This window comes from Vicugna pacos, chromosome 11, assembly GCF_048564905.1.
Source record: "Vicugna pacos chromosome 11, VicPac4, whole genome shotgun sequence".
NCBI classification, from domain to species: domain Eukaryota; kingdom Metazoa; phylum Chordata; class Mammalia; order Artiodactyla; family Camelidae; genus Vicugna; species Vicugna pacos.
The window spans coordinates 73162711-73189612 of record NC_132997.1 but is presented as its reverse complement, the minus strand read 5'-3'; the positions used below and the strand labels follow the sequence as shown (position 1 = coordinate 73189612).

General features: G+C 38.4%; 1 protein-coding gene across 4 annotated transcripts in view; it reads right to left on the bottom strand.

Moving 5' to 3' along the window:
• Positions 1-26853, bottom strand: part of ENTPD1 (ectonucleoside triphosphate diphosphohydrolase 1) — a 111523-nt gene extending 84670 nt beyond the window's left edge. For 2 of the 4 annotated variants that reach the window (XM_072971675.1, XM_072971677.1), the window contains exon 1: positions 26631-26853. The gene's annotated coding sequence lies outside the window, so the exon portion shown is untranslated. Of the gene's footprint in view, positions 1-24028; positions 24143-26630 lie in introns of all 4 variants that reach the window. The other 2 variants (XM_072971676.1, XM_072971679.1) reach the window with 2 other exon arrangements.
• Between the last annotated feature and the right edge of the window lie 49 nt (positions 26854-26902).

Sequence of the window (26902 nt, the reverse complement as noted above, 5' to 3'; positions counted from 1 at the left end):
GAATTGAGGACCTCAAGCATGCTAAGCACACACTCTACCACTGAACTATACCCTCCCCACTACAAAATTCTTTCTTTATTTTAATAAATATTTCAGAGTTAGAGCATTTGCCATTTCTAATAAAAACTAATTATACCAAATGAAAGTCCAGGGGTGCTTCTCCAGGCCCAGTTTAGACTACATATCTAAAAAGAAATATTGGTTTGATATTTATCCTATTGTGATAAAATTGTTTTTAAGTGATATGATGAGATAATTGTAAAACTCAACAATTTTACAATGGGTTTATGACTATCTTGGCATCATTGTTTTGGAGAAAATGAAAAAGAACCTGTCTACAGAACATCCTACGAACTACAGAATAGAAAACAGACCATCAAAGCTAGAAGGAGAAAAGAATGATCGAGGGGAAGATTCAGAATGGGTGAGGGGAAAAACAGACAAGCACCTGAACAGGTCAAGGAAAGCCTCACTCCAGAACATGACCTCACTGCTTCCACTGCTAACACACTGGGCCAAGCCACATTATCACTCATTTGGTTTATTGTGATAGCCCTCTCACTGGTCTCCCAGATTCTGCTCTAAACCCTGTTCAGTCCATTCTCTAATTAGCACCCATAGTGATTCAGTTAAAACCATACCAGACAAAACATACCATTCTTCTTCTCAGAACCCTCCACTGGCTCCCATCTCACTCCAAGCATAATTGAAGTCCTATCCATTGCCTACCAGTTCCTACCGGCTTGCTCCCCATCACCTCTCTGACTTTCTTTCCTACTGTTTTCCTCTCCATGCTACCTCTACTCTAGCCTCAGAGTCTTTGCACCTGCTGTTCCTTCAGCCTAGAATTCTATTCTCCCAAATATCCCTCTAGTTCTATGCTAAACTACTACCTTCTACTCCAGCACAAGATTGCAATCTCTAAATACTATTTTACAATTAAATGAACCAAGACTCTTGGGGAAAATGGTTGATTCCAAGTCTGAGGCAGGAAGTGTGAGACTGGAATATTTTATCATACCAGAAATCAAGGACACTATCTAAAACTACTAGGGTCATTCCAAAAGGACTCAGGAGCCAACTTTAAGTGGTAAAAAATATGAGCAGCAATAATAAATAATAATTAAAATGGGTTAAAACAGATTAGATATGCTGATGCCCACATATTCATAATGATACTATAAAGAAATCATTGTTCACCTTTGGAACCAATTCATTATTCCAAAAACAAATAAATAAAAGGGGAAAATATCAAAGCTCAACATGCCTTTTGCTGCATGAACTGTACCACAAAACAGCCAAATAGTTGATGAGGAAGTTCCTCCTTAAAGTATTCCAGATAATGAAAGAATAAAATTTGAATATCACCATTGTGCAAACACCAAATAAAGTAATGAATCTAAGCATAATCATCAATGGCTGATTACACCACAAAAGTTGGTACCAACATTCATTGAGGGCCTTCTGATGGAGGCACATACCACACCCTCTGAAGCAGCCTTACCAAAATATTGAAGCCTCTAGATCTAGCTACCAGTTTACAGGAAATACAAGGGCACAGAAAACCATGCTAAAAGGCACCACAGGAATGCAATCAATAAAATTTAATCTGGAGGAAACACTATAAAATAACTCAATGTTTTTAACAAATAAGTTGCAGAGGAAAAAAAAAAAAAAGAGGATGAGGTACCTATAGACCAAAAGAGATTTAAATATATATATCAAGAAAATTCAATATCTGGGCTTGAAGTCCTGGCTTAAATCATTGTAAACGAAGCGCCAAGACAATTGAAGAAATCTGAACACTGATTGGATGTTTTATAATATTAAACAACTGTTAATTTTTTCAGGTGTATATAGTATTGTGGTTATAATTTTTCAAAAGTCCATATCTTTTGGAGAGAGATCTACAGAAGAAATCTGATATTGGCTTCAAAAAGAGGAGCAGTAGATTAGGTATAAATAATACAAAATTAGGGATTGGGTTGAAGTTGGATAATGGGTACATAGGGTTTTGATTTACTGTTTTCTCTACTTTGTATGTTTAAAATTTTCTGCAATGAAAGGTAATAAAAAAAATGTTAGGTGTAAAAGGGGAGAGTATCTGATGATTTGCTATAGTTATATGAGGGAATTGTTTCAGGGTTTTAAGGAACAGGATTGAATATTTACTGAGTCGGCAGCCATATGCAAAATTGGCGTTGGGTTGGGGGCAGTGCTGAAGGACAGAAAGGTTCGGTTAAAAAAAATTGCTATAATTTGGTAAGATGATCATCACAAAATAGGCTGAGCATTCCATTTAAGGAAAAAACAGTCAGATGAAAGAGAGTATTTGCATGAAAAATAAAAGTAATTAAACAACAAACTGGTCAAAGATAAAAAGCTGTTACACCAGAGTAAGCCAGAAAAGTATATTCACTGTGCATTTTATCTGTAGCGCAATAATGAGGCAACAATATCAAAATTTTCTTAGATGTCTTTGTGGAATATAACATGAGATGTAGAAATTAGAAAGGATCATACACTCTTTCCAAAATGCAATATCCATGGTGTGGTTTGACAACTTGACACACTCTACATACATCCAACAGTGACCAAAGAGGAGTAACATAAATTGGACGAAGTAGTGGTAGTTTCTACATCACTGGGGGGTGGGAGGAGCTGGTGGGATAGGGTGGAGGATGGGCATTCTGGTCTCTACGTTGTTTCTAATTCTCCATTAAAACAGAAGTCTATTGATAAAACTCATGAAAGGAGGTACTCTGGTTTTATGTAGCTTAAAATAAATGACCAGAGTAACTATTGTACAAAACGACATGTTTTCCTAATTCCAAGAATGCCTATATTTATCCATTCAGCTTTTATTATATTTGAATTTACCAAAATGTTCTTTGTAACATTTGACACAGTGTTCAAAACGTTATGTCCTTTTGATATTATTTAAAGAGTTCTTACTCATGGCTGGTATCAAGGCTAAAAGGAGACTGTAAAAGAATGGGGTTTTATAATTGATAGGGATGCCACAGGCATGGTGAATTATAGTACTTCAAGAATCGCACAGTAAAATGGTAAATGTTGTATGGCAGTTGACAAATCTAATCTCGGGAATTCAATAGATTTTTTTCCCACCAGCTACTCACTGAAACCCAATCTTCTTATACCCCCTGTAAACCAAGACACTAAGTCAGTACTATTCGGTGTTTGGCATAAAAATAAGAAACAAAATTTGCCAGCACTTTTTGAAAATCATATCAAATTTTCTTGATACTATTTGACATTGTGCTTTGACAATCTATCAGCACTATACGCACATGTCCTATCCAAAAAACCTCAAATGGATTAGATTAACTCAATCATGTTTGTAGTTCTCCACCATCAATAATAACTTCTGCCCCCACTCCATCTGCCTACTTACAGGTATTCAGAGATAAGAAGAACCCCCGTGAGGGGCAGGAAATAGGCAATAGGGGTGGACCTAAAAGTACTCTGACAGTATTTAGAACGCTCACTGGTTCAGAAAATGCTCCTTCCCTTCTTTTAAGGAGAGGCATAGGAAAGGCACTCTCTCAGAGCAGAGCCATGGTTCTCAACCCTGGCTGCAGGTGGGGATGTGGTCCAGAGTAGGGCTTAGGCAAGGATTTCTTTTCAAAGGGCTCCAGTGATTTAAATGTGCTGCCAGGGCTTTCAAGTTAAGGAAATACAGGTTTGCATCTTCACTGTGTGAAATCAGACAAGTTAGTAAGCCTCGCTGAACCTTACTTTCTTTATCTGTGAAATAAAGTTTCTTTTTTTAAATCTACTTCATAGAGTCGGTATAGGGGAAAAAGGGAAGTAAGTTTTTAAGAACTCCCAACAGACACCCCAGCATGTAGTTGGTCCTCAACAAGTTTGAGTTCCTTTCTTCCTCATTTGTATGCTAGATATATGTTCAGATTAAATAAAACATGTCTTCCCTTCTTGTGTCTGTTACCTTTTCCCCCTTCAATATCTTCCATTTATTTTTCAGAAGTAACCTCAGGGTAACTGAGGGAAATGAGAAAAGTTTTTTTCCTTCCTACAGCACAAAGGACCGCTCCACCTCTGTTCCCCAAATTTAATGTGATCCTGTATATCCAACAGTAACTGTGGGACTGGGGTCATGCTGAGAGAGGTGGGGGGGGGGGTGTACTGAAAGTTGCAGCCAGAGAACAGCCGGTCTTACAAGCTGCAGTTCTCCTACCTGATGGCCAGCCTCTCCCAACGGTGCCATCCTATACACCTGAAGAGGTCAAATGGGCTAAACACAAGGGGCTAGAAAAGAATCTCTCGGGGTGGCTAACAAAAGATAATAAGCTTCTCATTCCTGGGGATGAACAATGGAAAATAATTAAGCATCTCTACCAGTGCACCCACCTAGGGTGGGACTCCATGCTCAGACTAATCTCTCAAGTGTTCCTAGGCAAGGGGCTGTCGCAAATGGTTAAGGAAGTCACTAGGTCCTGTGAACTTTGTGCCCGCAGTGACCCACGGAGTCACCCTATACCCCCACCTCTACTCCGGCGCACATAACATCAGGGAACTTATCCAGGGGAAGATTGGCAAATGGACTTTACCCAGATGCCCTCTTGTAAGCAGTGGAAATACCTGTTGGTATTCACAGACACCTTTACAGGATGGGTAGAAGCTTCCCCACCAGAACAGAAAAAGCAATAGAAGAGTCAAAATTTCGGCTCAAAGAAATAATCCCAAGATCTGGGCTACCAAAAAGCTTACAGAGTGATAATTGACAATCCTTTACTACCAAGGTGACTGAACAGGTTTCCTCCTCTCTGGGTGTTACGGAAATGACAGGCCAGCAAGAAAGAAGCACCATTCAGAGGGTTGGAGTACTCAGATTTATTACGCTGGCGGGCTCAGAGGGGTTTCTGCTTCAAAGCGCTGAGCACCTCCAAGACGTGTGCATGGGGTTTTATAGGGTTAATTACAAGCCTGGGGCTATTAGCCAATAAGGCTTGAACAGCAAAACCAAGGAATCAGTACACTGGAACTTACCTATTAGGAATAGATCACGTTACTGACACTTGTTGAGCTTGGATTTACGAGTTAGCTTGTTAGCCCAGTAAACTGACACTAAACTTCAGATTTACAAGTTAGCCCAGCAGAAGTTAGATCAGTAAACTGACACTTATCACATTTAGATTTATGAGTTATCTTGTTAGCCCAGCCCGGCTTTTCCTTCACATGGGTATTAATTATCACCTCCACTCGTCCTGGAGGCCTCAATCCTCAGGCAAGGTAGAAAAGGCCAATCATGTTCTAAAGAGAACACTTACTAAGCTATGTCAGGAGACTTCAGAAACCTGGGTCCCCTTCCTGCCTATAGCCCTTCTTAGAATAAGGACGGCCCCTAAGGGAATTTTAAAACTTAGCCCATTTGAAATGATGTATGGAAGGTTCTTTTTAACTTCAGATTTCCAGTTTGATGAGGAAACTCATAGATTAGTTTCCCACCTTGTTAGCTTAAGTCAAGTTCAAGAGGCTCTCCAAGAATATGGAAACAAAGTGTTGCCCTTTCCCACAAAGAAAAAGGTTGAAATCCCTGTCCAATCAGGGGACTTTATCTTACTAAAAACTTGGAAGGAGGAGTACCCTGAAGACCAGCTGCAACCAAAATGGAAGGGACCGTATCAGGTATTACTGAGCACCCCAACTGCCATTAAGCTACAAGGAATTGCTAGTTGGGTATATCTGTCAAGAATAAAACCTGTAATTTATAAGCCCCAACAGGAGCCAGGAGAGACCTACACTTGCGAGGCAATACAAGACCTCAGGTACCTGTTTAAGAAAAACAAATAATATCATGTAGCAGTGATTACAAATGTTTAACCATGCCTTTTAAGTCTTTTTGTTGTTACAGACTGTCAAAGTGTTGTTGCAAAGGTGCTTCATCTTTAAGAAAATTCATCAGAAGTCAATAGAAACAGGGATTACAGCAGCCCCACATCAAATGATGGCTATGGGAGGAGTCCAGCCCCTCAGCCTTTGCATGCAAAAACAAAAGGCTGTCCTGCCCCTGGGGCCCCTAGATTATGCATTCAGAGATTTTCACTCCCTGATAGGCAGGGTCAATGCCCCTACTCAGCCTGGAAGCAGTTTCAGAAGACGGACCTTCACCCCTCTGCAACCCCATAAGATTATAGGAGTAAAATTCTGAGGGGGGAATGGGACAGGAAGGGGGCAAGGCACAGCCATTCAAATAATGCCACAGCAATTAACATCAAAATGGTGAGAGATTCAACCCCCAGTAGGCCTTGAGTCTCAGGATGATGAGAGATTTAACTTTTAGCAGATCTTGAGCTTCATTATACGCCCATTATAATATATTAACATGGTGAATAATATGCCTACGGGCACCATGGCAGTCCAAAAGCTAGCCACAAAAGGTCAAAGAGTGGGAAATGGCCAACTTTCTGGGAATCCCAGCCCCTTCTCCAGGCTACTTGGACTGGTCCTTCTACTTATTAGCATATGAAGCCACTGAGCCCATAAAAATTAGCAACATGGTGCCTCTCTCTCCCTCTTTGGAGACAGCCCGCATTCTGTCTTTGGAATGTGTACCTACTTTTAATCTGAGCACCCAACCCCCACACCTCGTGGCCTTTCTCTTGCCTTTCAATGTATCTCTCTGAATAAATCTACCTTCACTCAATTGTGGCTCGCTCTTGAATTCTTTCCTGCATGAAGACAAGGACCCACACTTGGCGGGGCACATTCCAGCGGTTCAACCGAAGCCTGGGACATGGCCCTCCTTACTCCCCACATCTGTTTTCCTGCATCAGTATGACCAGGGGTCACACATATCTTTGTCTTTTCAAGATAAGCAAGTGGCCTTGATAATCAAGGAGGAATGCCCTGAACTCTGAGCTAGGGGAAGCCCTTGAATGTTACAGAATGGTCAGCTCTTTCAAAGGGGAAGTATATGACCAAACAGTTGCACCAGAAGAAGGCATGCCTAGAGCACACAGCACAGCAAAGTCAAGCAGAGCAGACATTCAATAAGGAGCTTGCAGAATTGAAATAAAGATCCAAAACTACAGGCGAACGCCTAACCTGATCCCAGTAGTTGAAGCTGTGTTGTTTAGGCATTATCTTAGTTTACATCAAATATTTCACAACTGAGTCATAACCACTCTTATTTGAGCTACAACAACAACTACACCTCACTTCCTCTGCATTAGCTGAAATTGCTTATATTTTTTTGTCGAAACATCCCATTATCTCCTTCATCCTTCTACCCCTACACCACGTGCCCCTATTCCTCCAAATGTCTCAGAGGTTTGCAGACACAGTGAGTAAACTGTCCCTTTGTTAAAAATGATGAAAATTTTATTGCTGTTTCAAGAAGCAGGCCCCAAATTCATGAATTTCAGGTATAATAAATGATAACAGCTATAACATCTTTAGGGTCAAAGACATTCATTTCCAAAAAAAGTATTCACTATCTATGAAAGTCCAATCAATTTATAAAAGCTCCAAATATTTTTTTAAATAAGTGTCAGGTTTATTAGGCAGATTTAAGTTGAAGCCTTATCCATTAATAAGATTCTCTCATGATTTAGTCATCCTTCCCTTCCTGATACACAGAGGGAAACACCCTTACAAATGGGGGTTTCCTTATAAATATAAATTTTCTTTTTTTTTTTTACATTTTTATTGATTCATAATCATTTTACAGTGTTGTGTCAAATTCCAGTGTTCAGTACAATTTTTCAGTCATACATGGACATATACACACTCATTGTCACATTTTTTTCTCTGTGAGTTATCATAACATTTTGTGTATATTTCCCTGTGCTATACAGTGTAATCTTGTTTATCTGTTCTACAATTTTGAAATCCCAGTCTATCCCTTCCCACCCTCTACCCTGCCCCCCCCCGGTAACCACAAGTCTGTATTCTCTGTCCATGAGTCCATTTCTGTCCTGTATTTATGCTTTGTTTTTGTTTGTTTGTTTGTTTTTGTTTTTTAGATTCCACATATGAGCGATCTCATATGGTATTTTTCTTTCTCTTTCTGGCTTACTTCACTTAGAATGACATTCTCTAGGAGCATCCATGTTGCTGCAAATGGCATTATGTTGTCGGTTTTTATGGCTGAGTAGTATTCCATTGTATAAATATACCACATCTTCTTTATCCAGTCACCTGTTGATGGACATTTAGGTTGTTTCCATGTTTTGGCTATTGTAAATAGTGCTGCTATGAACATTGGGGTGCAGGTGTCATCCTGAAGTAGATTTCCTTCTGGGTACAAGCCCAGGCAAATATTTTTAAAGTATTTTTAAATTTAAAAATTTTTTTTAAAAGTTAAATTTAAATTGAGTTGGTAAGCAGATCAGTGGTTGCCCGAGATTCACTGGGTTTGGGGGAGATCTGAATAGATGAAGCACAGAGGATTTTTAAGGGTGGTGAAACCATTCAGTGTAATACTGTAATGGTGGACATATGACAATTCATTTATCAAAATCTATAGAAATTTAGAGGCCAAAGAATGGACCCTAATGTAAACAAATTTTTTTAAAAAATCACCCAGGAGGTTAAGGGATCCCTGAATGGAATGTAGATTGTGACAAAAAAAATCTAACTCTATTACAAATGTATGAAAGAGCCTCATTGACGGGAGTAGGGGAAAGGGTACTGATTTGAGTCACTTTGGAAATGAGTGAAGTTTGTAAGACTGAAGGCAAAAGGACCTATACCAAAACATATTACTCTTCTTGATAAAAATGTTTCCCATGGGAATACAGGTTCATAATTCTGAGTCCAATATGTACACATACTGGAATTGGACAATTAAGTAAATGGATGACAGTAGGAATCAGGGTTCTCACTGTTGGAGTGGAAGGTTACGGACAGTCAAAGGGAGGTGGCTAGAATGGTCCACTGGTAATGGACTAGAGTTGGAGACATCAGAATGAACTCACGTTTAGTTTAATTTACAGATGGATAAATATAGCAACATTTATAGTTGTATGTATATACAACTTGCTCTGTCAGCTGAGAGGGTTTCTAAGCAATGATACCCAAGTAGCAGTGAACATCCCTAGCTCCCAGAGCCTTGTGTTCTAAAACATTCTCCAATAAAAGGAACAGGAACTCCCTGGAGAAATGGCTGATACAAGACTAGAGCATGTGAGCCTAGAGCATATTTTAGAGCCAGAATGTAAGGAAGTAATCAAAAAACCCCACTGTTATGGGGGATCTCAAATTGACATAGGAGCCAACTCTGAGGGCTCTCAACAGAAAAAACTGGAAATAAAATAATATTCAATTATAACCCAAAGTATAAATAAATATCCATGAATCTATACTGATATAAATAAATTATTGAATGAATAAATAAATGAGGGAAAATAAACAAACCTCCTGTACAGAAGAATTCAAAATAATTTATATAGATACTCCATCCTCTAGGGGGTAAAGCATAACTCCCCACTCCTTAAGTGTGGGCTGCACATAGTGACTACTTTCCAAAGAGTGGAGTATGGGAAGGGAGAGAGGAAGAGTGATTTTACAGTAAAGAAATTTGACAAACACTGTTTCATCCAGGTGATCAAGATCAATACCAACAGTGGTGTCATGCTGAAAGTACATATCATTGGTAGGATGTGATGAAAATGGCACTTCACCTCTGTCGTCTTCCTCTAAAAAAACACATAATCACAGTATAATCAAGGGCAATACCTCAGATAAATCCCAATTTAGGGACATTCTACAAAATATCCAACCAGGACTTCTCAAAACTGTTAAGGTCATCAAAAACAAGGAAAGTCTGAGAAAATTTCACAACCAAGAGTAGCCTAAGAAGATAAGAAGCTTAAATGTAATGTGGGATCCTAGATGGGACTGTGGGACAGAAAAGGGACATTAAGTTAAAAATAAGGAAATGTGAATAAAGTATAGATTTTAGTTTGAAATAATGTATTAATATTAGTTCATTGATTGTAACAAATTTATCACACTAATTTAAGATGTTAATAATAGGGGAAACTGGGTATGGAGTGTATGAGAACTTTCTCTACTATCTTTAAAATGTTTCTGTAAATCAAAAACTATTCTAAAATTAAAACTTTATTTTAAAAACATGTTGTTAAGCATTGTGTAGATGTTTAAATGCACCTGTACCGAAACCCCTTGCTAAAGCACATCTTTATTAAAGTAACTAAGTGGTTTTGAAAAAGCATTTGTTAAACATAATTTATTATTCAAACAGAATTCATTGTCTCTACATCCAGCAAAGCAATGTTAACTTGGGCTGTGTGCCAAGACAGTGAAAAAGCCTTGTTATACAGATGCAATGTGATAATGGTAGTACTCAAATCTTTCCATCCACATCCACAATATTCCCATTGGTCTAAAAGAAAAAAAGCGTCTAAGTTGATTCCCCACTGGCTCAAAGTTTCCAAATAAGTGTCTCGGGAGAGAAGTCAGAAAGTCTGGGGCTAGGGGAGGGCAGGAAGGAGTAGTGGCTGCTGGTTCCAGAACTTGAAAAAAATAATAATAAAGGAAGGAAAATGTCTATGCTTCCCCCTCATATGGGAACACTGCCAGAGACCTTACATTAGCTCTGAAAAGGAGAAAAGTTGGCCTTAAGAAAAATTCACCATATTTAACTGACCCTAAGGGCCCAGATTGCACTTGCTGAGCAATCAAGATTGCAAAGGGCATAAATCTCTGTCTTCTAATTCCAGACATTGTTAGTCCTAGGAGGCAGGGGAAATTCTTATAGAACACAGGGCTTCTAGAATCTTATGCTCAAGACCTTAACAGCATGACTCACACATCCAGTTTTTGAAGACAATAGCCCACAATATCAGGCCAGTCTACTGCCAGAAGCTCTCCTGTTGCTGTTAATCCCTTAGCCTCTGCAGAGATCAGCCAGGGGTGACAACCCCTCGAGACAAGGTCAAAGTCAGGCACCCTGTGCTCCTTTACATTAAGCCCTTCATTCACTCAGGGGCAGCAGAGCCTGAAGAAATAAGAGAGTGGGAAAAGATAATAGTGATTTTTCAGACTTTTGAGATTATTACTTAGCCTAGATGGTTATCTCAGTTCATCCTTCAAGGTCTAGTTCAAACCTTAAATCTTAAAGTCTTCTAGCTCCTCCAAATTCAGAGGGCATAATTCTCCTCTCAAAGTGCCAAATAATTTGGCACCTGCTTAATGCCTTGCATTGCTAGCTTCCTTTCAAGTGTGATCTATCTTATAAACACAACCTACAGTCTGACTGCAAATTCTTGAGACTGACTGCAAAGTCTTTTTTCCTCCTCCTCCTCATCCACGTCCTTCCATATTCCATAGCACCTAGTCTACTGTTTTGCATATGTGCTTAAATTTTAAGGGAAAAATCAGCTAGAATCTTCTAATAGATGTACCATTCTCAAGGAAAACTCCTTCTCAACACATGAATTGGTCACACAAATCTCTCCCAACTCTGAAATTTTCTGATGTAGTACAAAGTGTATGACAATCGCCATTGTTTTTAAATTCATTACTCAGCCTATGACAGGCAATCTTCCACATTTAAAAAAAAAGTTTACATTTGCTGAATTGAAATCTCTAAAAGGTTTCAAGAGCCAACCGAGAGTCAAGAGTTAAACTAAAATTCACCTGCATTAAGCACTGTTACAAATAGCTCATTTGAGTTGATGATTAGATGAAAAGATACCCTCCATGCAACACTAAGCATGCTCCTGCACAATGACACACACTGTTTAACTACAGTTCTGCCTGAAAACAGATTTCTTTTGACATTAATCGCAAGACACATTCTTAATTTCAAAACATTAAAAAATCTGTTTTTATCAAGTGTTTCAGAATCAAGGATATACGGGCTATATATAGAAAATGTCTCTGAGCCTATCCATGCAACTGTTCACCTTAATTTCTTCTAGGAAAAATGGAAATGGAAACTACATAGAGGTCTTTGCTCTGAAGCGTCTGCAATGCCAGAAAGCAGTTGAGAAAGGTGTCTGTGGGACAGAGATGGGGGAGAGCACAAGAAGCTGAACTCTGTGCTCCACAATGCCTTGCAGATGAGACAATGTTTTTTCTGCCTCCATAATCCGGAGAATGGACAACATGGATTTTACAGAATATACTCAAGTGTGACATGCAACTAGAGGAAAGTAGAAGAAATTACCAGAAAATAGTATTTCATTAATACTTGGCTAAAACTGCCTAGCCGGAAGAAGCTCCGTGAAAAAGAGACTGCAGTGTTCCCAAACAGTGAATAACACACCATGATTTACTATAGCTATGCTCCACGGCTTAGCCTCCCATACAGCCCTGGTCACATTTTGCTTTTTGTCTCTGTTACTTACACAAGGGGCAGATTCAATTTTAGATCACCACGCTTAGGTATCCAAGAAATTTTGCTGTCTTTATTTTCTTTATATCAACTTAAATCCATCTCGATTCCCTCTGCGCTGCATGAAAAGTCAATCACCATTGTCACTGGTGTCTCCTTACTCCCTGATTTACACCACAATCTGGGAGAAGTGCATGTATCAGAAAACAGGGGAAGGACTTCTAATCTCTCACCTACTTTGATCCCTTCTAATATTCTTAGTGCCCAATCTTGAAATGTCACAGGCTTTCTGTTCCAATGCTAAGTAGGGATGGAGGAGGACAGGCAAGGAGGCTTTACCTCTGCTGGTGCCTAGAGTGGAGCCTCCCTAAGGCACCATACGGCCATCCTACCGACCAGGACACAACCACAGAACAAGCAAGGGTGCCCACTACCCATAGCCTACCAACCTCCAGCCCCTTTCCGGTGCTCCAGAATTTCCATTCTTCCCTGGCTCTCAAGGGTACCTCTTAATTTTTTCCCTGTTTCTAATGCTTCAGGGCACCTTGGGCAATTTCAACAATAAGCTAGCATGGGATTGGGAACCCACAGTAATTAATAATCTTAACAAACTATCCTGCCACTTACACTGGTATTATCATTCTTTCCCAACTCAAATTTCCCTTCAGTCCTCACTCCACCCTCCATCACTACTAGACTTGGAGTTCCAGAGGGAAGGCGCAGTTTCTTACTCATTTTATATCCTCTAAAATACCTGCCATGGGGATTCTCAACCACAGCACACAGAAATCAAATCCTTCCCAGCAGTCCCTGCAAATTTTTATTGATGTTTTAAAAATTGTTTCTTTTTGCTACAACTGAATATAAATATTGTCACAGCAAAGCCTAAGTAATGAAACGAAGCACATCAGACAGCTGAGTGTGGAGCAGCTTTGTTGTAACTAAGAAGTTTGAGGTTAGCACGTCATCAGATAGGACTACAGAGGAATTCCAAGAACTCTGCCTCCAAGAAGAGCACAGCTGGGGAAGAACCATCCTGAAGAGCAACCCACAGATAACCCCAATATTTTATTGAAACTGTCGGCTGAAATAAATGCACAGCCTAAAAGTTAAGAGTTATGTTTTATTTGGCGGGAGGAATCGAGCCGGGATGACAGCCTCTCAGATCGCTCTGAGGCACCGCTCCGAAGAGGTAGGGGAGGAGCTAGGATCCATAGGAGCTTTACAACAAAGATCAGGTAGTTGGAACAATAAAAGATTACTTGTTGTCTAAAGAAAACCAGGCATCTCAAGTTAAAGAATTTAGTGCTTTTCTATGTATGGGAGGAAGTAAACATTTGGGCTCATTGAATTCACTCTTCTGACAAGCACCCAGCTATCTAGGGCCAGTATCTTGTCCTTTCTTATTCTGAGTCTGCTCAGAGTGCCCATTGTGAGTGGCTGCAGAGGCTGGGCTGCAGGCCTATCCTCACTGGGGGGTGGCGGCAGCTGCAGAGGACTTGGTTTCAGCATTCTTTGTTTACTGATATGGTTGCAGTATTTTCATTCACATTGCAGTATTTTCGTTCACAACATTATGGCGGTGATTGCATTATAATCACTGCTGGCTTGATTAGTGTTGCTGTCAATCATTTAATTATCTCATAGTATGTCTCAAAAAATTCTAGAATTTGACGTGTGCTTCTGAAGACACCGCTAGATGTCTTTTATTCTCATTTCCTTCCCATCTAAAAGAATATCCATTGTATAGTCATCCAACATAAAGACTGCACTGCCCAGCCTATGTTGCAGCTGTGTGTACATAAACGGTGAATCACTGTGGGAATAGCAACAATGGGCATCCATGACTATGCTTTGCCTGAAGGAGCAAGGAGAGGAAAGAAGAGGTTCCCAGAACCCACAGAGTAAGCTATGGGTATAGAAGACAGTTGCCTGACAAGAACTGTTGCTTCTGCATTGCAGCCACAGACTGGCTTCCCCCAGAAGCAGATCTCAAAGGCAGGATTTCAGCACAAGCAGTTTATTTGGGAAGTAATCCCTGGAGGCACTGGAAAGGGGAAGTTAAGTGAGCCAGGGCAGGGAAAGAAGCCAACACAGTGTGCATTGACCAGCAGATCAGCACTGAGTACAAATGGGGCTCAGTCTCAATAGGGACCTTCAGCAGATGGTGAAGAACACAGCCCAGAGTTGTACCAACCGAGGGGAGAGAAAATGGGGATGTTTACCCACCAATTCCCATACATCACTGGTTAAGGGCTGCTCCCTGGGGTATCAACTATCCAGCATCTCAGCCTACCCTGCGCATGGGCTACGCATGCTTCCCTGTCCAGAAAAAGCCCTCAGGTAGAGAGTGGCAGGTGTTTACACAGGAAAGAGCCACCACCGTACATCAGGAATGGTGACAGCTGAGGGTCCACGGATGGGGGACCCACAGGATTTGCTATACCTTCAGCTAAACAGTGTAGCCACTGCCAGTCTGTGGACCCAGCAGGGAAAGAGCGAGGAATAAATGCCTGACCTTGCTCTCCGCTCACCTGCCAATCCCCTGCTGAACCTAACCAGAAGACCCTTGATGCAATTCACTCTGGACCACCTCCTCCACTACAGAGCAGGGTGGAGGAGGATGACCAGTGGGTCTGTGGAGCAAGCAGAGGGTATCTAGCACACCTGCCTTCCATTGTTTCCAAATTTCTATTTTAAAAATCAAGGACCACACTCTCTTTGACTATAAAAATATTGTGATACATTTATATCTTCGCTAAAACTAAAGAAACTTGTGACTGGAAAGGACCTGGGGAAACTGTGTGAGTCCGAGCAGTTGAGTGAGCACTAAGAAAACGAGAGGAGACTTTAGTTCTAGTTCTGGCTCTAATAATTATGAAGGAAGCCACTTTGGGCAAGTCATTTAGCACTCCAGGCTGTTTCCTCATCCTTACAATAGGGCAAGGTCCTACTGAGCTAACAAAGCTATTATGAAAATCAAAAGAATATAAAATACCCTATAATTAAAAGGGTTATACAAACAATGAGGTGTTAATATACCCTCTCTGTTCCAGACAGATGAGAAGCAATGCCACTTTAAAACACATTTAGGAAGGAAATGGCACTATTTTGATTCACTGTGTTTTTTTCAATTAGGAAGACATTTACACATTCACCACTACAAAAATTTTTTTAATGAGACAAGGCAAAAACATATAACAGGTATTTACTTTCTCAACTATTTTCTTACCACTAACCTCCCCTACCCAAAAATCTACATTCAGTTAATTATGCATCAGTTTACAATAAATAAAGCCATTTTTCTCTAGCTATGTCCTTCTATTTTTGACAATGTGCTTTACTCTTTTAACCACTTCCTCTTCTACCCTTATGGGCTTCAACATTTCTGATGATCCAGTAATCACGTACAAGATCACAATTCTACATCTTTTCTATTTTCACTTCTCTTTTAATGTAGAAAATAAGTCTAATGATGGAGGCACCATCAGATTATAGTAAGAAATACTGGGTAAAACATCTTCTATGTACAATCACCAATCTGAGGAATTAAGAAAGTTATAAGTATTGTTCCTAAATGCAGATGTCAGAGTTTCTGCCTTGATCAGGAATCAAGATATAATCAACCCAGAGAAATTCATGAAACAAGGGCAGGGTTTTCTTTGGGGCTATCCCATTGTTGCTGCCTTAAGATCCCAAGCAGTGCAGTAACTCATTTGGTTGGCCTCAAAATTTTCACTAAGGAACTCTAGGGGAGGGGAGATTGTTTTTAAATGTACCACTATTCGGAAAAATGAGCATTTTATAGTTCTTACTTATTCACAACAAGGTAGAGGAAGGGGGAAACAGTTATTAAGGAAACGAAATAAGGTATTTCATAAGAGTGAACATTAAAAAAAGGAGTGAACATAAAGATATTCTTTTTGCTGACTATTGTTTCAAATCTCTGTGGTGGGTGGGAACAGGAAGATTTAAATGCAGAGGGAAGGAAAAGGCTTTGCCCTTTTCCTTAAAGCAAGTTAATTCTATTTTAATTAGCTTTCTGGCTGTTATCTCTATGCTTCAGATCTGGAACATGGAATACCCCATTATCACACCATCTTGAGGAAACAGCTATTGCCCCCCTGAACTTTGGTAAGAAGTATAACAGATATAACAGCTCAGGACTTACTAGTCTAGGAAAGAAAGTTTCTGCATAGACCCTTCTCCCAGTAAGGTTAAAGAAAACTACTTAAAAAAAAAACTCAATGAAATGATAAGCCATTTTCCATGTTGGTAATTTTCATTGTCCATATTTACTTTTATCTGAATACAATTGGTAAGAACTCCATTTAAAATGCTAGAATATCTGATATGTACTTAAAGAGAGGCAGAGAGGGAGAAGGAGGCAGGGAAGGAGGAAGGAAGGGAGAGAGAGAGGGAATATATTCAAGATTGAAAATTCAAATAAAATGAAATACTTGTCAGCTAGTCTTAATAAGCTATTATTTTTATATTCCTAAACTTGCTAAAGATTGCTCCAATTTGTAATACCTAAAACAACAATAAACTTGTATTAGGATTAAAAAAATACTTTTTGGATGGAAGGGATATTAAAATAATTTAATTTATACATAATGGTTATGTAAATACTCTGATGTTTACACAACTGTCTTCCAAATGTGGAAACTCTAGATTGGTTTGGGTTTCGGCATCAGACTGCTAAAAATAATCAGATAGATATTATCTGGGTGCTATTTTTTTTTTAATTTCATTTTATTTTTTATTGAAGTATATTCAATTGCTGTGTCAATTTCTGGTGTACAGCATGTTTCAGTAATACATGTACATACATATATGCCTTTCTGTATTTTTTTCATTATAGGTTACTATAAGATATTGAATATAGTTCCCTGTGCTATACAGTAGAAACTTAATTGTTTATCTATTTTATATATAGTAGTTAGTATATGCAAATCTCAAACTCTTAGTTTATCCCTTCTCATCCGCTTTCCCCCTGGTAACCATAAGCTGGTTTTCTATGTCTGTAAATCTGTTTCTGTTTTGTAAATAAGTTCATTTGTGTCATTTTTTTAGATTCCGCATGTAAGTGATATATGGTATTTTTCTTTCTCTTTCTGGCTTCCTTCACTCAGTATGTGAAGCAACAGGTCCATCCGTATTACTGCAAATGGCATTATTTTATTATTTTTTATGGTTGAGTAGTATTCCGTTGTGTATATATACTGCAACTTCTTTATCCAGTCACCTGTCGATGGACATTAGGTTGTCTCCATGTCTTGGCTATTGTAAACAGTGCTGCTATGAACACTGGGGTAAATGTATCTTTTTGAATTAGAGCTTCCTCTGGATATATGCCCAGGAGTGGGACTGCTGGATCATATGGTAAGTCTGTTTTTAAAGTTTTTTAAGGAATCTCCATACTGTTTTCCATAACAGCTGCACCAAACTACATGGGCGCTATTTTTAGGGTGCTGTTAAGAGAGCCTCAATCAAAATTAAAATACCTCTACCTCCTGCCTGTTGATATCTTAGATTTCTTTAACTGTGGACAAATTATTTTACTCCACATTTAGTTGTAAATAGCCTTAAGAAAAGTAACAACAGGTACCATTTCTAAGTTTAAAAAAGAAGAAATTGCATGCACTTAAATGAATTATAAATATTGATATGAATTATAAATACTGACCTGACCAATAAATAGGAAAGAGGGGGTAGAGAGATTATGCTTGCTCCACAACACATTTTGAGTTCTTCTATGGCTGATTGACGAGTCAGAGAGTTCTTTCCCAAAGAAATGGGTATTAATTAAAATAATCTTTATGATTGTGAAGTTTGAATTGCATACATATTATCTGGATGAAATTCCAGAAAACTTGCAATGGGAGGTAAAGACCTTCAGGTTATCTCTAGACCGAATTCTGACCACAATTCTCAGATATGGAGAAGAAATTTCTAGAGTATAAATACAAACAGAGGCCTTCCAGTTTGGAAGTTTTCTAGGTTTACTGACACCAGAATTTTGCTTGATTAAATGAATCCTTTTTTCCTGTAAATAAGAAAATTCATTGTCCCAAAGCTATGACTCACCTCTAAAGGTCAGGACACACTGTGAGTACCAAGTGTGACCACACCTCCAGATGTTAAAGCTCCAGGATATGGGACAAACTGGCATCTCATCAACTTCTGAACCTAAGCTGAGGCATAATTTACTGCAGAAACACTGCTGAAGGAACTTCATGTTCTTGGAAGCTCCCTGGATTATAAACTCTGAACTAGAGCTAGCAGTGGGCGTGACTAGACAGACAAAGTTTGAAAATTCATGCTCCCAGAGAAGTGACGACACTTTCAAACCCAGCCAAAGGGCCTTTGCCTAGTCCTGCACCTTAGAGTGACCCATAAACCAGAAACCCACAAGTGATGAATTTGGTAAAAATCACACGGGCACTTCTGTCACTCAGGACCCAGTGTTCAGTGATGACACGGGGCAACTCACAATCCAACACATCTGCTGCTGTAATTCACACCATTAAGCTGCCAGAGAAACATTCTACCATGTTGCCTCGTGCCCATGAAGGATGACTGTGCCCAAATGAAGGACTGAGGACTGTGGCACTGCTAATATCAGATATGCACAATGCTTCAGAGAATGAGAATCACTTGCTTTGGAGAAATAATTAGGTAAGGAAAAAAAGAGCTCATCATGCCTTTCCTCTCAAATATCACAACAGATATCTGAAGAGTAAAATATTTGCCAATAGAGCAGAGTGTTCATTTGCTTGAACTCTTTATATCTAATATTCATTATTTAGCATAGTTTTTACAACAGTTACACATTGCATCTGAGGAACAATTTGCAATACTAAACAATTAATAATATCCTAAATTTGTATATATGTAAGTCTAGATATAATAGATATGAAACACAATACCTAGTCTTCACATTGGTAACTACAATTATGAACAGTTTTAGGCTTACAGAAATATTTTATAATACTTAATTAAATTCCAAAAAAGTTAAAACTTTCAACTGTACTTAAATAAATTTAATTTAAATTTTGATAGTTACTAATTATCATTACATTTTGCCTTTGAACTTAGCAGAAAATTTTGACTATATTAGAAGAAAAATAATTTCTTAAAGAAATTGTTGTAAATGTAAATTTTTTTACATTTACTTTAACTTATAATTTTTGTATAAAAGATATTCAAGGTTTGTATATGTTTTGCAGCAGTTTAGAAATTTGGCCTTAATTTTTTTACATACCTCCCATTGAAAGATTGGGGGCAGTCCATATAGTACTCTGAGTAGGCTTGAAACTTTGCGGGGAGCCGCTCGTGACGGAGGGCTGCCGAGCACAAAACTTGGGCGTAAAACCCCAAAGTGCAGGGCGCCAGGCTCTGAGATTGAGGCTGCTGAGCACAAAGGTTGGGCCTAAACTCCCACAGTGTGGGGCGCCCGGCTCAAAGGTCAATTGAGTTAGAACAATCTCTGTCCCGCCACCCCTTTTACTAAAGAATGCACCAGGTGCGCTAATGCCTGAGGAAACATCCTTGAGTTATTAAGTCACAAAGGACCTTTGGAAGGAGAGATGCAATCGGCATGCAAGTTAGTAATCTTAGCCTGAAGAACAATCACCTGAGATAATAGCACACAAGTCACCATGTTAGCTTAGAGGAACAATGTCTTAGCTTATCATCTTGGTTCCAGGAACTCTTAATCTTAGTTTTACGAGAACTGTAAACAATAATGATGTCTGTAACAATATACAAGTTAATGATTTTAGTACACGTTGTTAATGTGCCTTAAAACAATACCTTTGCCTACATGCAGGAATGTATGAGCTAATGGGTTAAAATCATATAAATTAACTGCAAGAAATAAACTCGTGGTCCACTCTTGACCTAGCGTCTTGCGGGCTAGAGTGAGACCCTCTCAACCCCACCTTTTAGTCTTGTCTTTCTTTCTCAGTCCTGCAGCACAGGTTTTCTGGACCTGATCGATTGTCGGCAGGCTCCGACAAAATTTCTTCAGCCAATGAAGTAGAGTAGAAGTGACACTATATGGCTTTTAATGCTACATCAAAAAAGGCCATTCAGGTTCTGCCTTGCTCACTAGAACACTCATTCCTGAAGTCCTGAGCCACCATTTAAAAAGTTCAACTATCCTGTGGCTGCCATACTGTGAGGAAGCCTAAGCCACAAGAAGAGACCACATATAGGCATTCCAACCAAGCCCAGCCTTCGAGTGTTCCTAGCGTAGGCACCAGATGTGTGAGTGGAGAAGCCTACAGATAATACTGGACCCCAGCCAGTAAAGTCTCCTCCAGCTATCTGAGTCTTGCCAGCTGAGACCCTAGACATCATGAACCAGAGATAAGCCATCTTTCCTGTACCCTGTCCAAATTCCTGACCCAGAGAATCCATAATGATAACAAAGTAGTTGTCATTTTATGCCACGAAGTTTTGGTAAGGTATGTTATACACCAACAGATAACTAGAATGCTTTGAATACAGTTACATTTTATTTTTTAACTTAGATTGTTAAGGATAATTATCAGTTACACTAGTGATAGAAATTGTAGAAGTGGAGGGAAGGAAAAAAATATTTAAGAGATAAAAGTAGAAAGAGGGACCTCCAGTTACTGCAGCATGTGGGATTCAACAATGCCTCTCTGTAATAAAACATGTATATACTCTGAGGAAGGTGGAATAGATATATTTTTCCATATTTTTGTCAGTTAAGTCCAACTAAAAACTCTGGACACTTTATATATATATATGAAGATGATGACTCTAAAAGATGAGAGAAGAAGGCAGATTGGCTAGGGAACTAGAGACTGTAGAAATGACACAGTTGTGAGTTCCCCAGGATTTCTTTTCACCTTATACATCCCATACTTGAAGGAAGCTAGGTCCCATCCCCATCCAGCAGTAATAAGCAGTGTTGTCTGCTTGGGTGTCAATGGGGGCTGAATGGGGAACTGGGACTTTCATTGCCACCTAGCAGTAATGGGCCAGCATACCCCTTCCAATGCCAGAGGAAGTGTCAGAGAAAGCTAGCTAAGAGAAGTTAATTAAGATGCAGAGTCCCATAACAAAATATCCAAAATGCCTAGGGTTTGACTCAAAAATCCATCATACCTATAATCAGAATGAGCACAAACTGAATGACAAAAGACAAGCAATAGTTGCCAACACAGAGATTCAAGTTTAATTCTAGTTTAAATTCTACTTTACTTTCTAGTAGAAATTCTAATTTAAATGTGTAAATATATTCAAAGTAATCATATGAGTCAGTCTTTGAGAGTTCTAGTTAATATATAAGTATGAGTAAACCACCAACCTATGTTATGAGTAAAACAATTGGTGTCATTTGTAAATTTATTTCTCTTGCATATGAAAGAAGTCCAGAGGTAGGAACTCCTGGGCAGGCATGAAGCTTCCATGGTTGTCAGGGATCTGAGTTCCTTCCATTTTGCTGCTTGACTTCTCATATTCCAAAATGACTGCTCAAGCTGCAGCCATTTCACTCAAAATTTAAGCAGCACTATGGAGAAGGAAGGAAAAGGGGGAATAGCTTTCGTTTCCCAAGAGTTCCCTGAAGTCTCACCAATTCTTTAATATATATCTCATTGGTCAGAACTGTATGTATGATCCCATCTTGCTGCAAAAGAGGCTGGGAAATGTCATCTCTTGGCTACATTGTGCTCAGTGAAAATTGGGGTTTGTTTATTTGAGAGGAGAGAGAATGGGTATGTGGTCAGTGATTAGCAGTCTCTGCTGTAGGGCGAAACTTACACAGATTCAGAGTGAAAAGAAGGTGAGACTACAGTTTCCAAAGAATGAAATAAGGAAGAAAAGTAAAAAAGCAAAGAAAAGAATAGAAAAGAAAAGAAAAGGAATAGATATCCCTCTTACATTAAGCACAATGATGACATCATAAATGAGTTTCTATCTAGGAATGGTAGGCAGTGTCTAATTAGTACAATACTTACTATTAATACTAACAGCTAAAGAAATTTTTTTAATGATTTCAAAGTGAAAACATTTCTTCCTTCTATAATATATTCTTTGTTTATTAATCTCAATAAGCAAGCAAATTAATTTCTCCAGAGCTACTCAACGTTTGCTTTCTGTTAAACATGTAAGCACCATTTATTTGATTTACTTGGATAAATGCTTGTGAAGCACTGTTTAAATTACATTATTTTGATCATGGTTGTTATAAAAATTAATGATGGTTAAAAATGCATCCTGGGGAGAGAAAGTAGAAGGGGGGAAGTGGGAATGTTTATGAAAGAACAACAGGAAGGAAATTTGTGGTGATGGAATAGCTTCGTATCTGTATTCTGGTGGTGGATACATGAAACCACATGTGGTAAAATTGCATAGAACTTAATACAGACATACATATATGAAAGTAAAACTGGGAAAATCTGAGGAAAATGGGTGGATTGTATCAATGCCAATATTCTGGCTGTGCGTACCATAGTTTTGCAAGTTGTCATCTTTGAAGGATACACACTATTTCCCTGTATTATTCCTACAACATTATGTGAATGTACACTTATCATAAAATTTAAAATTTAATTTAAAAAGTAACAGTTGATGAAAATGATTCAACACATATTTGTAACTTATTTTCTTAAGGAAAAAACATTGAAAAGCTTGCTTTTATATTTTCTTAATGGTGTCTTTTTATTAAGAGAAGTTCTCAACTTTAGTAAGGAACAATTTATCAATCTTCTTTATAATCAGTGATTCTTCTGTCTGGTTTAAGAAATATTTGCCTTCCCCAAGATCATAAAGATACTCTGTCACGTTATCTTCTAGTAGCTTTGTTGTTTTACATAAGTCTGCAATCTATGTGAAATCGATGTTTGGGTATAGCTAGGAATCAAGACACGCTGTTGTCTTATGAATATCCAGTTGACCCAGCATAATCTACTGATAAGATCACTCTTTCCTCACTGCACTGTAGTATCACTTTTGTCATAAATCAAATGACTATATATGTGTAGGTTTGTTTCCAGACTCTATTGTTTTCTGTTGGTCTGTCTATCATGAAGCCACTTTATTCTAGTAATATCTTTAACTTAATAATAAGAGGTGACGTATAGTAGGTAAAGACCCTCCAACTTTGTTCTTCAAGATTCTCTTGGCTCTACTTGGCCTCTTGCAATTACATACACAGTTTACCCTTGAACAACAAGGGGCTTGTTTGGGTGTACCCATCCCAACCTAGTCAAAAATCCACAGATCATCTAGTATATTAGTATTTACTATTGAAAGTAAATCCACGTGTAAGTGGAACTGCACAGTTCAAGTCCATGTTATTCAATGGTTAACTATAAATTTGAAATCAGCTTGTCAATTTTTACCCAAAAATGCTGCTATTTTTACTGGGACTGCACTGAATCTATACACCAATCTGGGAAGAAGTAATATGTTTTCATTAAGTCTTCCTAGCCATGAATTTGGTGTAGCCCTCCGTTTATATAGGTTTTCTTGAATTCCTCTCAGAAATAATATATAGTTTGATATGTAGAGCTTGCACTATTTTAGATTTATTCCTAGTTATTTAGTTTTTATGTTATAAATCTTATCATCTAAAAATTTTTATTTTCTTTTATTATTGCTATAACACAGAAATACAATTGAGTTTTACATACTGACCTTGTATTTATCCTTCCCATTGCTTTTAATTTATTCCTGCATTTCTGTGCTTCCATCGGGGATCATTTTTCCATTAGTCTGAATTATTTCCCTTTAGCAATTCCTTGTGTGGGTCTGTAACAAATTTTTTTTTTTAATTTTTGTTTTCTAAACACTTTTTTATCTTCATTTTTGAGGAATATTTTGCTGGATATAGAAATCTAGGTTAACTTCTTTTTTAAAATGTTTTTTTATTGAGTTATAATCATTTTACAATGTTGTATTAGGTTAACTTCTTTTAAGACATTATTCCATTTTTCATGGCTTAGCTTATTTCTGTTAAAAAGTCAGATGTGAGTCTTATTGTTGCTCTTTTAAAGGTAATACATCTTTTTTAACCTATACTTTAGTAGATTTGTAGAGGAGGAAATATTGGATATGCAACTTGATAAGGGGAGCTAGTACCAGTCTTCGAGATGTGGGGGTCTCTCTCTTCCTCCTAGATGCCAAAGCCATCCAGGATTCAGTCCTGTCTTTTTAACAAAAGTGCCTACATGGACTGCCCCTGTCCCCTTTAGGAGCAAGTTCTTCTACTCACTCCGTGCACATGGGAGCAAAGTTTAAAGGCTAATCTACCTGGATCTTCCTACAGTGGTACCTGAATCAATAACTCACTTGTCCAAAGGCCTTACTGATATCAATAGCTCCTTTCTGTGTGCTTAGAACACCCCCAAGAGCCACTCCTACTTGTATATTAAGCCTCTGCTTATGCAACTTTTGTTTGTCCAACTACAATCCAAACCCATCTGCCTTCTATTTTTCAAAGATTGTCATAATGTCTGGGAGTACTCCTTCATGTTTTTCAACATCAACATACGTGCATGGATGCACATAAGTGTGTATTCATCTAACTTTCCTCTAATATTTAGAGATTCTGGAAAGCAGAGAGGAGCCAGGAAAGGCTAGAACTTGTTCTTAGTGTGCCATCTTGACTCAGTCTCTTGGCTAAATTTCTAAGCACATATTGAACTCTTTTAATACCAAACAGCTGCTAGTATCATATGATCTTATTTGGAAATCTCTTCTTCTGAGGTGATATCATATTAAGCTATTTCAGTTTAAGACTCAATCCTCCTGTTAAAATTGGCATCTGCATGACACATGTGAATAAATTTCATTGTCCTTCCTCAAAATTATCTTTCAGATTTTAATATACCTGAAAAGAACTGAGAGTTCCATTTTATAGATTCCTATAAACAGATCACAATATGAAAATATTTTTGCTCAGCTATAACAAAAAAGAGAAAGAAGTATTTTAAAAATATGTGAAGTGCTAAAATTCAAAAATAAAAAAGCAACTCAGAAATTCTGAAATGTTATTTCCCTACACTCAACCCTGAAATTACTTTAATCAACAGTCTCTTTTGCCAACACTAATAAATTCAGTATTAACTTATCACTGATTTACCACTGATTGAGAATTACAGAGTGAAATGAAAATTTGGAAACCTAAAATGGTCTCCAATTGGTTATACAATAGAAACTTTATGTAAAGAAATGCAATCCTGAAATAATGTAAACACTAAATACTCATGAGTTAAATCTAAAGAGTTCAACAAAACAATCTTTTAAAAAATATTTAATGCATATCTAGTATCTCCTAGGCACTGCTCTCGGCATGGGATACAATCAGTGAACAAAGCAGACAAAATCCTGTTTTGTGGAGCTTATATGCCAGTAAATACATACAATTTGAATAATATGAACTTAGCCTTTTCCTACAAACATTATTAATAAGGTAGATAAATAATTTATGTCTAGACACAAATATAGATATCTCTTAGAGCAGTCCATCATACATATGTTTGAGAACATTTATAACACAGAGATATATTTAGCTACTGACTTCAAAACACCAGTATAGCAATATCTTGTCAGAGAATGTGAGCAAGGTCAGGTGTCCTAAAATTTATCTGCCTAAGTGCTTCACTTGGAAAATTAGGTATTGGCTAGATTTTGGGTAAGTGTATTAGATTTTAGATAACTCTGAACAGATCTTAATTTACATCCCCAAACCAAGCAATTGAAATAATCCTGTGTAGACTGAGGAAAACACTCGATCTAGCAGGAGCAAGATTTTGATCCAGTATGCTAGCTACTGTATACAAGTCACATGTGGTTACTTAACTTTGGGTTGAAATTTTAAAATTCACCTCCTCAGTCACATAAGCCACATTTCAAGTGTGCAGTAGCCAAACATAGCCTGTGGCTGCCATTTTGAACAGTGCAGATATAGAACATTTCCCATACTGCAGAAAGTTCTATTGAACAGTGCTGCTCTAGAGAATCAGAAGAGGCACACCACTCCTGGGGAAAAAACCGAAACTTTCTAAAGAGGGCTACAAAAAGTGACAATTTATAATAGCAAAGAATGTCTTCATCCCCATCCCTTGACTATTTTTTAAATTAAAAAAAATTCTCAACAGTAAAATTCAAGGAGCTGAATCTTTCTAATGTTTCCTCTAAAATACTATAGCTAGATGAGACTTTTTTTAAAGGTATGTGACCTTCGGTGTATTTTCCTCCCTGAGACTATTGGGCTTCTTTAGAAAAGGATTCTCACCGTTAGACTCCGTGATGAAAAAGATATGCAAGTCTAGTTCCAGGCTCTGGGATTTCCCTCCATCAAGGAAGGACTCAGTCCACTGGGCCGCGAAGTCTGCGCTTGTACCCCTGGCCCTTCGGCTGAACTCCTACTGCCACTTAGCGGAGAAGAGAGGCATGGGCTCTTTCACCAATTTGGCGGTTGCCAAGCGACAGAGGTTCTGCCAGGCCGGAGGAGGAGGGCGTGGACTGAAAGATGCTGAGAGATCTGTAACAACATCGCCTTCTATT